The sequence below is a fragment of the Schistocerca serialis genome, chromosome 1, assembly GCF_023864345.2.
Source record: "Schistocerca serialis cubense isolate TAMUIC-IGC-003099 chromosome 1, iqSchSeri2.2, whole genome shotgun sequence".
Lineage (NCBI taxonomy): Eukaryota > Metazoa > Arthropoda > Insecta > Orthoptera > Acrididae > Schistocerca > Schistocerca serialis.
In genome coordinates, this window is record NC_064638.1 from 823,901,973 (window position 1) to 823,914,088 (window position 12,116).

Consider the following 12,116-nt stretch of genomic DNA (forward strand, 5'->3'; position numbering starts at 1 on the left):
ATACAGTGTCTTCTACGATGAATTTGGCTACCTCGAATGCTTCAGCTGTTTTCACGGCTTTTTAATAGCATAGCGTGTCAGATAATCAGTGCAAACAATAATCCATCTATTGCCACTAGCAGACGTTGGAAATCGTCCGAGCCGACTGGGGTGGCCGAGCGGTTCTAGGCGCTACAGTCTGGAACCGCGCGACCGCTACGGTCGCAGGCTCGAATCCTGCCTCGGACATGGATGTGTGTGATGTCCTTAGGTACGTTAGGTTTCAGTAGTTTTAAGTTCTAGGGGACTGATGACCTCAGAAGTTAAGTCCCATACTGCTCAGAGCCATTTTTTTAAAACCTCCGAGGAGGTCAATCCCAACACGCTGGAAAGGCATTTCGGCTGCTGGAATTGGTATGAGTCAGCCCGGTGGTTACTGAAGAACTGCCTTTCTCCGCTGGCACTCTTAACAGTGCGACACATAGTGAAGGACACTCCTAAATAAACCTGACCAGAAAAAACTCTTGCGGATTCTATCGTATGTCTAAATAAATCCTAAATTTCTGGCCTCAGGTGTGTCATGGAATTTCTGTAGAACATCTAAGCGCGTGTGCTTAGGAATCACAATGGATCACAGTTTTTCTTGAAAAGTAATCCATTAACTACCTAAAATTGTCCTTTCACATCCTCTGACCGATTTAAGACAAGCATAATTTGTGATATCTTGGCGTCCTTCTTCTGCTCAGTAGAGAGATCCTGAAGTGCAGCGAGACAGTCACTATCTTCATCAAAGTCTTGATGGTCTTGCACAGGGTTTCTTGAGAGACAGTCGGCATCTCGGTGTTTTCTCCACTTTTGTACACTATGGTAATGTCAAACTCTTGAAGACGTAGTGGACACCTGGAAAGTCGTCCTGTTGGATCCTTAAGATCTGTCAACCAACAAAGTGAATGATGGTCTGTAACAACTGTGAATGGCCTTCCCTGGAGATACTGTCGAAATTTGCACATGGCCCAAATCACTGGACGTTGGATCCCTCTTGCAGTATGGTGTGGCCTTGGGCTCTTTAAACTGACGCCACTGTTCTACCTCATTGATGTGCATAATTGTGGGAAGCAGTTGGCCCAGGTTCAGATCATCATTTGATGTGTTCGGCTTGCGACTGGACATGCAATACACAAAATTGATGGCACAACTTTATTTGATAAACAGAACGTGAAGCTAAACTTAGTGCTGGAGACAGGATACTATAACATAAGAGCACAGATTTTCAGAATAGGAACACATTTCAATATAATTCTTTTGGATGTAGAACCACCTCACAACCCCGTAAAACTGCCAACGTTTTGCTTGATAGTGCACACAGCCTCAATCACTGTGTCTAGCTGCAAATGTAGCCGATATATCGATAGTTTTATGAAACCATGACGTGGTCCACATCCAAAATGATTATAAAGGATGTTGCACCATTTAATTAAAGTACGGCATCCATGTGGTGGAGCTGCATGCATGGTAGTAGTGGGATAAAGCGGGCATGGCCTCCCTCTGCGTTGTTGCCATATTTATTCAAGATGGCGTATCCAAGCTGCAGCCAAAGATGTGACAACATTGCAGTGACCTTATGGTGTGAAGCTAAAATTTTGGAAGGAATATACGTCAGTTGAGCTACCTCCACTAAACGAACTACAGCTCCCTCTCCCCCTCCCCATCCTCTCCCCTCCCACCAGGAAATTGATGGGAAAAGGACTCAGTCTGTGCTGGGCTGCCGCATAGGATAGACATAACTCTTAATTTTCTATGCATTGTTAATTTAAACAGTTTGAGTTGACATAGACAAAAGCTCCATCCAGTGCGTTCACCTTGAGGTCCGAAGTCCAACTGACTACCAGAGGGCGCTGTTGGCCCTCCTCCCCTACCCTCCCTTGACAGGGGGGAAAAAATGGCGGGAAATTCGCTCAGTCTGTGTCTAGCTGCTGGACTGGGAGGACGGACGTGATTGTTTATTGTGTGTACTATGAGTTCAATGAATGAGATTTCTGTGCTGGAGGAGGAGTTTAACGGGTGTAAAAACTCTAATCATGCAGCTGAGTACTGTGTACATAGCCACCTGCACAATGTTTGGAAAGCAATGATATTTGGTGAAGACTAATACGCTTCATCAAATTATGAAGATGCAGCAAGGTGCGACTAAGTTACACGTCGCAACTCTGCGAGTGATGCGACTGTGTCCCGAAGTCCAAGAGGAAAGACGTTCATCCCAAATTCTCCGCATCTGTTGGAAGAAAAGTCACACGCCAGGCTCACAGCACCGCGACGCGGTAGCCACAGGGTGCGTCACGTGCTTCGTGTCACGTTGGAAATATCCGCAGCCGTCCTCCTTCCCATCCCTGGCGCACGGATACCCTTTGTCTTTGACCACGAACTGCTTCGGGAGTTATTACATCTGGTGTGCAAGCAATGTGCGGAATATTGTCACATACATAGATTGAAGATGTCACAGGAACTAAATGTAACACTGTACAAAGTGAGTGAGAGAGCTTTGAAAATGATGCAAGAATACTTTAACAATTTTCGATGTAATTACTCGTTTTATCCTTGAGACACTTCGCGCACTTTTGTGGGAAATACCCTTGTCTTTGAGCATAGGCTGCTTCACAAGGTACTAAATACAACTGAATATGTCTCTAAATACACTTTAAAAAAGATCGCTACACTGTAGTCAGCTTCAGTTTTGCGATGTACATCGATACACTCGAACACTGACTCTTAAAAGATGGCGCCACATTTGTGAAACGGTTCCTGAAACACTTCACACACTTTTGTGGGAAATAAATCCCGAAACCAAAAATACTGCAATATGTGATTTTACACGCCAAAACGACGATATTTGGAAGTCGAAATAAATATCGCTATAATTTTAAACAAAACGCTCACCATTTTTCGAGTCTTAACTGTTTGTTTGAAGGCACTGCTAGAGAGAGAGAAAAAATTCTGAGTCCTGCAGCTGCAGTGGTGTTTATCACTTTTTTGAAACGGTGAGTGGGCTTAGTTTATATTTCTGCTGGAGTCAGGGATGTCTTTTTCCTGCCGGCCGCTGTGGCCGAGCGGTTCTAGTCGCTTCAGTCCGGAACCGCGCTGCTGCTACCGTCGCAGGTTCGAATCCAGCCTCGGGCATGAATGTGTGTGATGTCCTTAGTAGTTCTAAGTCTAGGGTACCGATGACCTCCGATGTTAAGTCCCACAGTGCTTAGAGCCATTTGAACCATTTTTTGTCATTTCCCTCACTTCTCGAAGCACACACTAGCGTCACGAGATCAGTCGGTCATCCACCGTGGCGGTCACGAGTTAAATGCCCACGATACACGCTGCCCTAACGCGCGATCAGAGGGCGCTCAGGAGACCACTGTCACCCTCCGATCTCGTATACAAAGGCTGTGCTAGCTCCCCTCGGCCCAAAGGCATTACTGTTTCTGGCCACGACCTACTTGCTTGCTTGCTGCCATGCCTTCTACAGCCATCTTCAGGCTCTGGGATTTCAAGAATATATGTATTTTCCCATGGTTTGCCAGAATTTCATACCACTTATGCAATAGTTCTCGATATCAAGCACATAACAGTATGCTACCGCACGTTATAATTCCGAATATAAAGAGAGGAAATTATATTTTTAGAAACCTGAAACTTTAGCGAGATGCAACGAAGTGGAACTTGCTGCAAACCACTGAGTAACTAGAGACTAATCTTGTCTGTGAAGATCTTTACATGAAAACTCGAAAACAGAAGAAACTAATAGTTCCACTCGTATTTTTTTTAACGAATACCGATATCAATGATATAACAGATTCGAAATCATCATTCTAGTTTACAAAGTCAACTAAGGTGTTTCTCATGTCTAGCAAACCACCAAACGTCTCTTCCACCTGTCTTTTACCATCTAGATGCACACAACACACATTACAACCGATGTTGTTCCAACCAAATAAAGATGGGAAATGTGCAGAAGCAGTCAACTAGTCAGTCTACACGCGAGGGAATTACTGTCTAGTGCAAACACACATACACATTCATGTGTGTGAGATCTTATGGGACTTAACTGCTAAGGTCATCAGTCCCTAAGCTTACACATTACTTAACCTAAATTATCGTAAGGACAATCCCACACACCCATGCCAGACGGAGGACTCGAACCTCCGCCGGGACCAGCCGCACAGTCCATGACTGCAGCGCCTAGACCACTCGGCTAATCCCGCACGGCACACATACATATTGAACCTCCTCAAATGACAAAGGCTGCCCAACACATACTAGGTATTAGTTCGCTATTCACCCATGTAGGGGGCGTGACGGTTACATCAGCTACATTCATGTCTCCCAGTCGGCCTCCCCAATTCGGATGGCTCCTACTGTAAGCCAGAAATATCAATCGTTCCGACCACAGGCAGCCGCCACTACACGCCCCGCACGCCAGGCAGAATCGTCCTATGAAATCAGAAAATATGTAGAATTCTTATGACTGGACTTTTTTTTCATTTAAAAACAGATCTTTCATTCCCCTTACGGCTATCACAATGTTCCACGTGAAATCCATATGTTCCTTACGACAGGACAAAGCCGTTTTCTTTGCACATGTCGGAACATTGTCTTTATCCGCCTGCTGATCATGGTGAATCTATCACACATCCCCTACTAAGTATAACACTGCGTGCTGTCAACACTAGTAACAGTCCAATTCCGAGACGAGGGCGTAATCTTCGACAGTTGCAGTACACGAGGTCGGCATCCGGCGTGAACTGAACTTTGCGCCTGGCTCCAGCCCCTAAATAGCTGTCCCCAACCAATCAGATTTCGTCGTAGTGATACTTCCTGCACGGCATGGCTCGAGCTCCCCCTGCAGGAAGTAGTGCTCGGAATGTCTGTTTCCATTCTCTTCTGTGTAAATAGCCGGTGTTTACCACGGTGCTTTTGGCTACGCCTTTGGGCATAGACAACCTCATCCTCTACGGTGTTATATGGGTTGCCGGACCTCAGGGGTTACCCTGACTCTGGTGTAACACTTCGCCAATAAATTAATGCTGGCCACACCAAACAATATAAAGCAAAAATCTGCGATGGATGGACATGTCTCATTTGTTTTTCTTGTGAGTGGTACGAGTGTGTCTTAGGAATAAAGATGTAATCATCTTATAACCGGCCAACTATTAAAAAATGCAGGCGCAATATGTATGTTACTGTTTCCCTCCATAAAAGTGGTGTTGGTTCTACCGGCACACACAAGTATCGCTAACGATACCCATGTTGAAAACTATACAAGTTCTATAAATCGTGGCTTCGAACCTCAAAGATACATCAACCACTTGTGCTCTGTGAAGTAGAGCATTATCGTCCATCAATACGAAGTCTGGGCCCACAGCACCTAGCAACAAACGCACATGAGGTCCCAAGATCTCATCACGATATCTGACAGCAGTTTAACCTTGCTGATTCACCCGTACTGTTTCAAGAAGAGATCTTCGAGTCGTAAACATAATACCTGTACACACCATTAGGGACCCACCTCGATACTGGTTTTTTCTACAATGTTTGGATCCAAGGATGACCATGTGAGACATCAGAAAAAAGTACCGACATCTGGCTGTAAAAGCAAGTCGGTACCTCCTTAGTACTGGGCGGCTACTGGCGAAGGCTTCGGCAAAGTGACCTTTACTGTTCTGCTGTAAGCGTACCTCCGTCGCGTCTCTACAGAAGGAAACGTTTAGAGTGGAGTCGTCTATATGCCACCTGGACCGTCGAACTGTGAGCCAATGTTCCTTTAGCAGATGAGTCCCAATTTCGTCCGGAGAGTGATTCTCGACGGATTCTCATCTGGAGGGAACGTGGAATACGGTATCCAGAGCGCAATAAAATTATGAATTATTCTTGCAAAACTTAGTGCTGATTTCCTGTCCAGAAAACACTCATCAGAGATACTGCATCTAGCAGGCGTTCTGTCGTGCAACTGACAGAGCATTCGACTGCAGTAAACCGTCACATGTTCGAATCCTAGAAGTGTCATATATTTTTAACAGTTTTACACGAAATCCGAAAACAGTATTAGCAAGAACTGATTGTGGGAAGTATTACACGAGTAGCTTCACATTAGCCTTATTCTGAGAATTGCACAACAGAGAATAAATGCATTTACCTTCAGAAAAAACAGTTAACTCATTTGGAAAGCATTGCTAGAAGTAAAGATATCACCATTCGCCCACAGTACAACGAGATGTAGGACGATGAGGTTATACAGAGAGACATAAAGGATGTACAACGTGCAGGTGACACATACCCTAGGGCTGTGATGTTTGTAAGTATAAACTAACGTTAGCGTCATCTTTCAGTAAGATGACGAAACTGCGCAAGTTTAAACATTAAGGATTCTAGCTAGACAGTATGAAGATAAAAACATTGTTTGTAATAAAGTAAACAGTGTATGGTCACATTGACTAGAAAATATTTTCTTGAACGTGACGTGTGTGAACATCGATTGCAAATGAAAGCGCATGTAAACAGCAAGGAAAAAACAATAATATTCCGTTTCCAGTCGGTGTGGTGAAGTTTTGTAATCGTGATTTAGTTTTCATATGAAAGGACAGTCAAGCCGTTTTACAAACAAGCTCAAATGTTCCTTCAGATTAGATTCGAATTAGCGACAAATGGCTCTGAGCACTATGGGACTTAACATCTGTGGTCATCAGTCCCCTAGAACTTAGAACTACTTAAACCTAACTAACCTAAGGACATCACACACATCCATGCTCGAGGCAGGATTCGAACCTGCGCCTGTAGCGCTCGCGCGGTTCCAGGCTGTAGCGCCTAAAACCGCTCGGCCACTCCGGCCGGCTCGAATTAACGATATATGGACATCGTCTTATAAAATTCGACGGTTTACCGCTCTAACAACTGAGCTACCGAATAGTTGAGGGTGTAGTTGGTAATACTACAATTTTCACTAGGAATTTAATTTCGTTGACTGACGCTATCCTTCGTTGTAACAGTGGGAGAGCATATCTCGGAGGCAGGTTAATGTCAGCTTGACAGTCCAACACATTTTAGTTAAGTTAGTGAACTTGTGCGTCGAAGTGGTGCCAATTTGCCGGTATAGTGCAACCGCATTTAGCGCGACTTCTCATTCTCTGGAACACTCGAAAACACCTTTTCGGAGTTTTTGTGGATGTATTTTTACGGTATGGTACTACACATCATTTGTAACCCAGTTTTCGCAACGTAAATTCCAAAACTAGAGATCACTGTGAATTAGCACAACGACAGCAGGGGCAGCGAGTTAGCCAGTGACGTTACAGGCATCACATGACTCCAATGGAGCGTTTTAGCGGGCATTCGAAATATCTGTATTTCATTTCCTTTTTTACAAAAGAATACTGGAATTCAAGAGGAAAAATAGCACGTTAGGAGCATAAAATGACTTAATTAATCATTGAAGATAATTTACAGAAAACTATAAAATACCCTATTGTGGTCGTGTGCCTTCACATTCAGTTGTTCACTCAGGTTGCCATAGTATCGGAGATAAATCAAGAGAATAATCTGATAATACTCGCTAGAATTGATCATGTTAACTGTGTTGAGCAGTATGAGAAAGGAATCACTAGGTGTAGCGTGTGTAAAGGAAATGCATCATGCTTCCACTCTATGCTACTTCGCAACAGCTACGAAAGTGTTTCCGTCGGAGAAGGCGCTGCGTGGCGATACGCGCCGCGCACCCGCCAGTGAAACTTCCGTCATCTTCGGCAACTTACGCCAAGCTTTATCAAGTTTATACACCCCTTTCTTTCTCTCTCTCTCTCTCTCTCTCTCGCTCTCTGTCGCAGTACAGATGCATTAACACCGCATCATTCAGCCATGCACCTACATTTTGTTTGCCAGTACGAGTTGTGGAGGTCCAGACTCCATAGAACTTCTGCAGCAATTCTTCGAGATTTTCAGGTCGGGTTCTAACTGGTATCAGAATTTTGTTGATATCCCGAGCATCTAAAACCAACCTCAGATTCCCATTTGCTTTATCTATCGCCAACAACGGACTACAATATTCAGAACCAGAAGGCTCAATAGTATCCCATTCTAGTATCTTTCTGATTTCCTTCTGGACACCTTCTCTCTTCGACCCAGGTATAGAGTAATTAACCTACAAAAATTCTTATGGAGATAGACCCTAATGTTATATTCAAACCCTTTTATTACTACTGGTTTTTTATCAATATGGATCTGAACTTCCTTAATAATGAAGATAAATCCTGCCTTTGAATTTCCGTGAGATATTCGGATTCAGATACCTTATCGTTAATAATACTTTCACTGACTTCACTTATCTGATCCTAACAATTACCATCACATCCTTGCAGTACAATGTCATTATTCATACATTTTATGTTAAAGCTATTGCAGAATGTTCCATGAATATCAAATCTTTTCATAAATTTTAATTCGACAAATGTATCAATTATTTCCAATTTACACGTCCCTTTCTTAATATCTAGGTTTGCACTGATTTCGTAGAAAATCCCATCCCCATATACATGGTACTGAAAGTTTCTCCCCAACCAAGAAGCCGCACATTAGTCGATCATCTTGGATCATAATCTCTACCTGTACCTGTATCCTAACACGTTGTGCCTTTGCACTAAAAGCCCCTGAGATCGTGCAACCCGACACCGGTAAAGTCCGCGTCGTCTTACATCGACAAATCTGTTTGTAAAAACTGTAACTCATGACATTTACTGAAGAGCTTGTATCTATTAATATCTGCACAGGAAGTGTGTCAATTTTTACCTCCACTGTGGCTAGTAAGGTTTCTCTATTTACCTTCGGACAATGTCTCTCCTCTAATAGTTCTTCTCTAATATCGTTCTCATTATTATATCGGAGCATACACGCATTACACGATTTGCCTTCCTGCTTCTCTTCTCCTGTCAACCGAGGAAGGCCTAAGCTGACTGGATCTAGTTTACCTCTCTAGTTTAAGTCGTAATCTTGGGTTCATCGTGTACTTCAACAACCCTCACAGTATGTTGACCGTTACCTGAAGTACCTGGATTATTAAAGCTTTTTCTGTCGGGTAATGGTATCGAATTATTAGCACTATTAATATTAGTTCTGAAATTATTATTACTATTATCGCTATGTGGTTCTTCCCATCGTACATATTGATTTCGCGTCCAAGATGAACTTGGTGCAGAAATATTGTCTGCTCTATTAAAATTATGCGATTGGTTTTCTACAAATCTACGCTTCCTATTCTGGACATTGTACGATGTATTATTACCATTCCTATTCCCATAATTATTATCAGAACCGTAATATTGGTTATTACCAAAATTTGGATTATTATTCCCAAAAGAATACCTGTTCACCTGCCCAGAATTAGAATTTTGCCTTCTATTGTTATTATTGTTACCATTTAGATTGCCATTTTCACGAGCAAAGTTGTTATTGTTGTAGTTGTGGTTGTTACCATTACTACCATCTGCATTGAATTGATAATAATTACTGTTATTATTCTGGTGTCTAGCATCTTCTAATAACATATCTACTTCATCTACCATAGACAAAAAGTAATCAAGATCGTCATCTGGCACCGTTACTAGTCGTTCTCGAATGTAAATCGGCAATCTAGATCTTAAAATCCTTATTACTTCCCTATGTGAAATAGGATTATACCAAAATTTTTGTCTTATTTATGTATTTTCCAAAATAGTTCCTAAGAGTACCCTTTTTTTGAATTGAACATTTGGGATTATAAACCTCGTTTCGTAATCTTTCTTGTTTGCTATACGACCAGAATTTTGCTAGAAAAAGTCTCTCAAATTCTTGACGTGAACTGCATCGTTCGCTTACGTCATTAGCCCATATCGCCGCTTCTCCTAGCATTTTAGACACAATAAATTGTATTTTATCTTTTTCTGTCCAACCTTGAGGAAATATTCGCTTAAAACTATTGATGAGTACCTTAGGGTGTATTTGAACACTATTTTTCTCGATTGAGAATGTAGGGAATTGTCTACTCTTAAAAATACTGGTTTCAATTCTCAAGATCGACAAATATCCCTGCTGCATTCTTGGTTCCGAATCCCAGCCAGCCATTTCGTCGTTTTCATACCATTCCCTGCCAAATTTTACCCGTTTCTTTGGTCTAGAATTAAAATCATGGTTTGCGTCACGCCGCTATCCAATCTGTCCATCCCTTCGATAAGAAATTCATTACTAGAAATTTTAGAAACTGATTTTAATTGTTGTTTTGAAACTTCCTCCAACGCTTTTTCCTTTATTATCTTAAATTCTTAATTATACCCATTAATAATTTCCTGACATGACCGTTGAATATCATTTCCAATATCAGTGGCCTGATTAGGAATTTTGGAGGATTTGTCTTCGAACCATTGGGATAGTTTCTCCTCAGTACCCTTCGATTGTTCCTCTAAATAATTATCAACGGCTCCTTTAGTATTAAGTTCTAACTTTTTCATTCTATCAGTCAAGTTATTAACATTATTTAAGATCTCATCTTGATTACATTCTAAATGCGTAACTATAATACTTAAGGTATCGTACTTTTCAATAATCTCTTGTACGTCATCTTGAACCTTTTCAAATCTTTTCTTAAAATGTGATACTACATTGTCTAATTTATCGAATAACTTTTTATTTTCTTTTAAAATATTTCCCTCTAATTTAGCAAAACGTTCTGCTTCTTTAGCAGAACGTTCTGCTTCTTTTGCTGCAATGTTTTCTTCCAATTTAGCAGCAATGTTTTCTTCCAACTTAGCAAAACGTTCTGCTTCTTTAGCAGAACGTTCTGCTTCTTTTGCTGCAATGTTTTCTTCCAGTTTAGCAGCAATGTTTTCTTCCAACTTAGCAAAACGTTGTGCTTCTTTTGCAGAACGCTCTGCTTCTTTTAATCTACTATCTTTTGCCAATTCTTTTTATATTGTGCGAGAATATTAATTAACATATTAGCATCCATAGTATTGGTATCACTAGATCGAGATGCACTCCCCTAACACAGTACCCGTATTCTGCGCTTCCACCAAGTTCACATTAACATCGGTAGTTGTCTCCATATTCTGAGCAATATTTGAATCACTAAAGTTTACTTGTGATTCAACAGGATCTAATACCTCTACCACATTTCTCTGTGCATCAGGTTTCCCTAAGTGTAAATCTTCCATATCACCCATTCTATTTCTACGTCTCCTAGCCATTTATAAAATCAATATTAATCGTCACACGCTTTTTTAAAAAATATACTTCACTCTCTACACTACAGCACTACTACAAAAGTTGACACAAAGAAACAATCCCTATCAAGATTTCCTTGGATAAAATAACAATAAAATACCTGAGGTCGATTCTTTTGCTTAGTAATAGCAGTAATAGACTCTCGTAGAGACGAGCAGTGTGGCACAGCAGTCGGCTGTACTCTCGTGGTTCCGTAGATCAGCTGCGCTGTCGCCTATTGGTCACGCTGTATCGTCCTCTGCGTTGCCGGCTGTCTCGCTCAGCAGTTGGAAAGACCCGCGTTTCTCGCACTCAACAGCGACCTGTGAAACAAACTGCCTACGACGTCCTTTTTCCTAATATGCGAACCTCAATACCCGTAGCGGCTTCAGATCTTGCCCTACCAATCTTCTGTTCGAGCCCCGCGTTGTAGCGCGCCAAATACGTGTATCAGCCATTTTTCTGTTTTAACTTTTTCGTCTAATAGGTGAAAGTTTGATTTTATTTTTTAAGCATTGACTGTCATTGAAGGGTTTTACTTTTATTTAATATTGTCCCGGCTAAGTATCAGTTTGATTACTTTTAAAACCCAATGTTAAACGTGGGTCACTACACGTATATTCTTCCCAACTCTGAGAGAAAAAATCTTTAGTAGCTTTACTACCAATGTTTACAGACGACGATACTTTAACCTTTCGTTCAATTGTTTTAGTTACGAATCGCTAGTTTCTTCTTGGCATAGATCACGTAACCTTATCGTTTATTAATCTAAGTTAAATTAGTGTTCAAACTTGTATTATGCTTCAAATTAACAACGTCAGTTTATTCACAAGAATTATTAATAAATAGGTTCACTCATACGATCTCAT

At 41.5% G+C, this 12,116-nt stretch overlaps 1 protein-coding gene across 1 annotated transcript in view; it reads left to right on the plus strand.

Annotated features, from left to right (window-relative positions):
- Window positions 1-12,116, plus strand: part of LOC126436618 (serine protease snake-like) — a 228,251-nt gene that overhangs the window by 11,275 nt on the left and 204,860 nt on the right. The gene's annotated exons all lie outside the window — the stretch shown is intronic.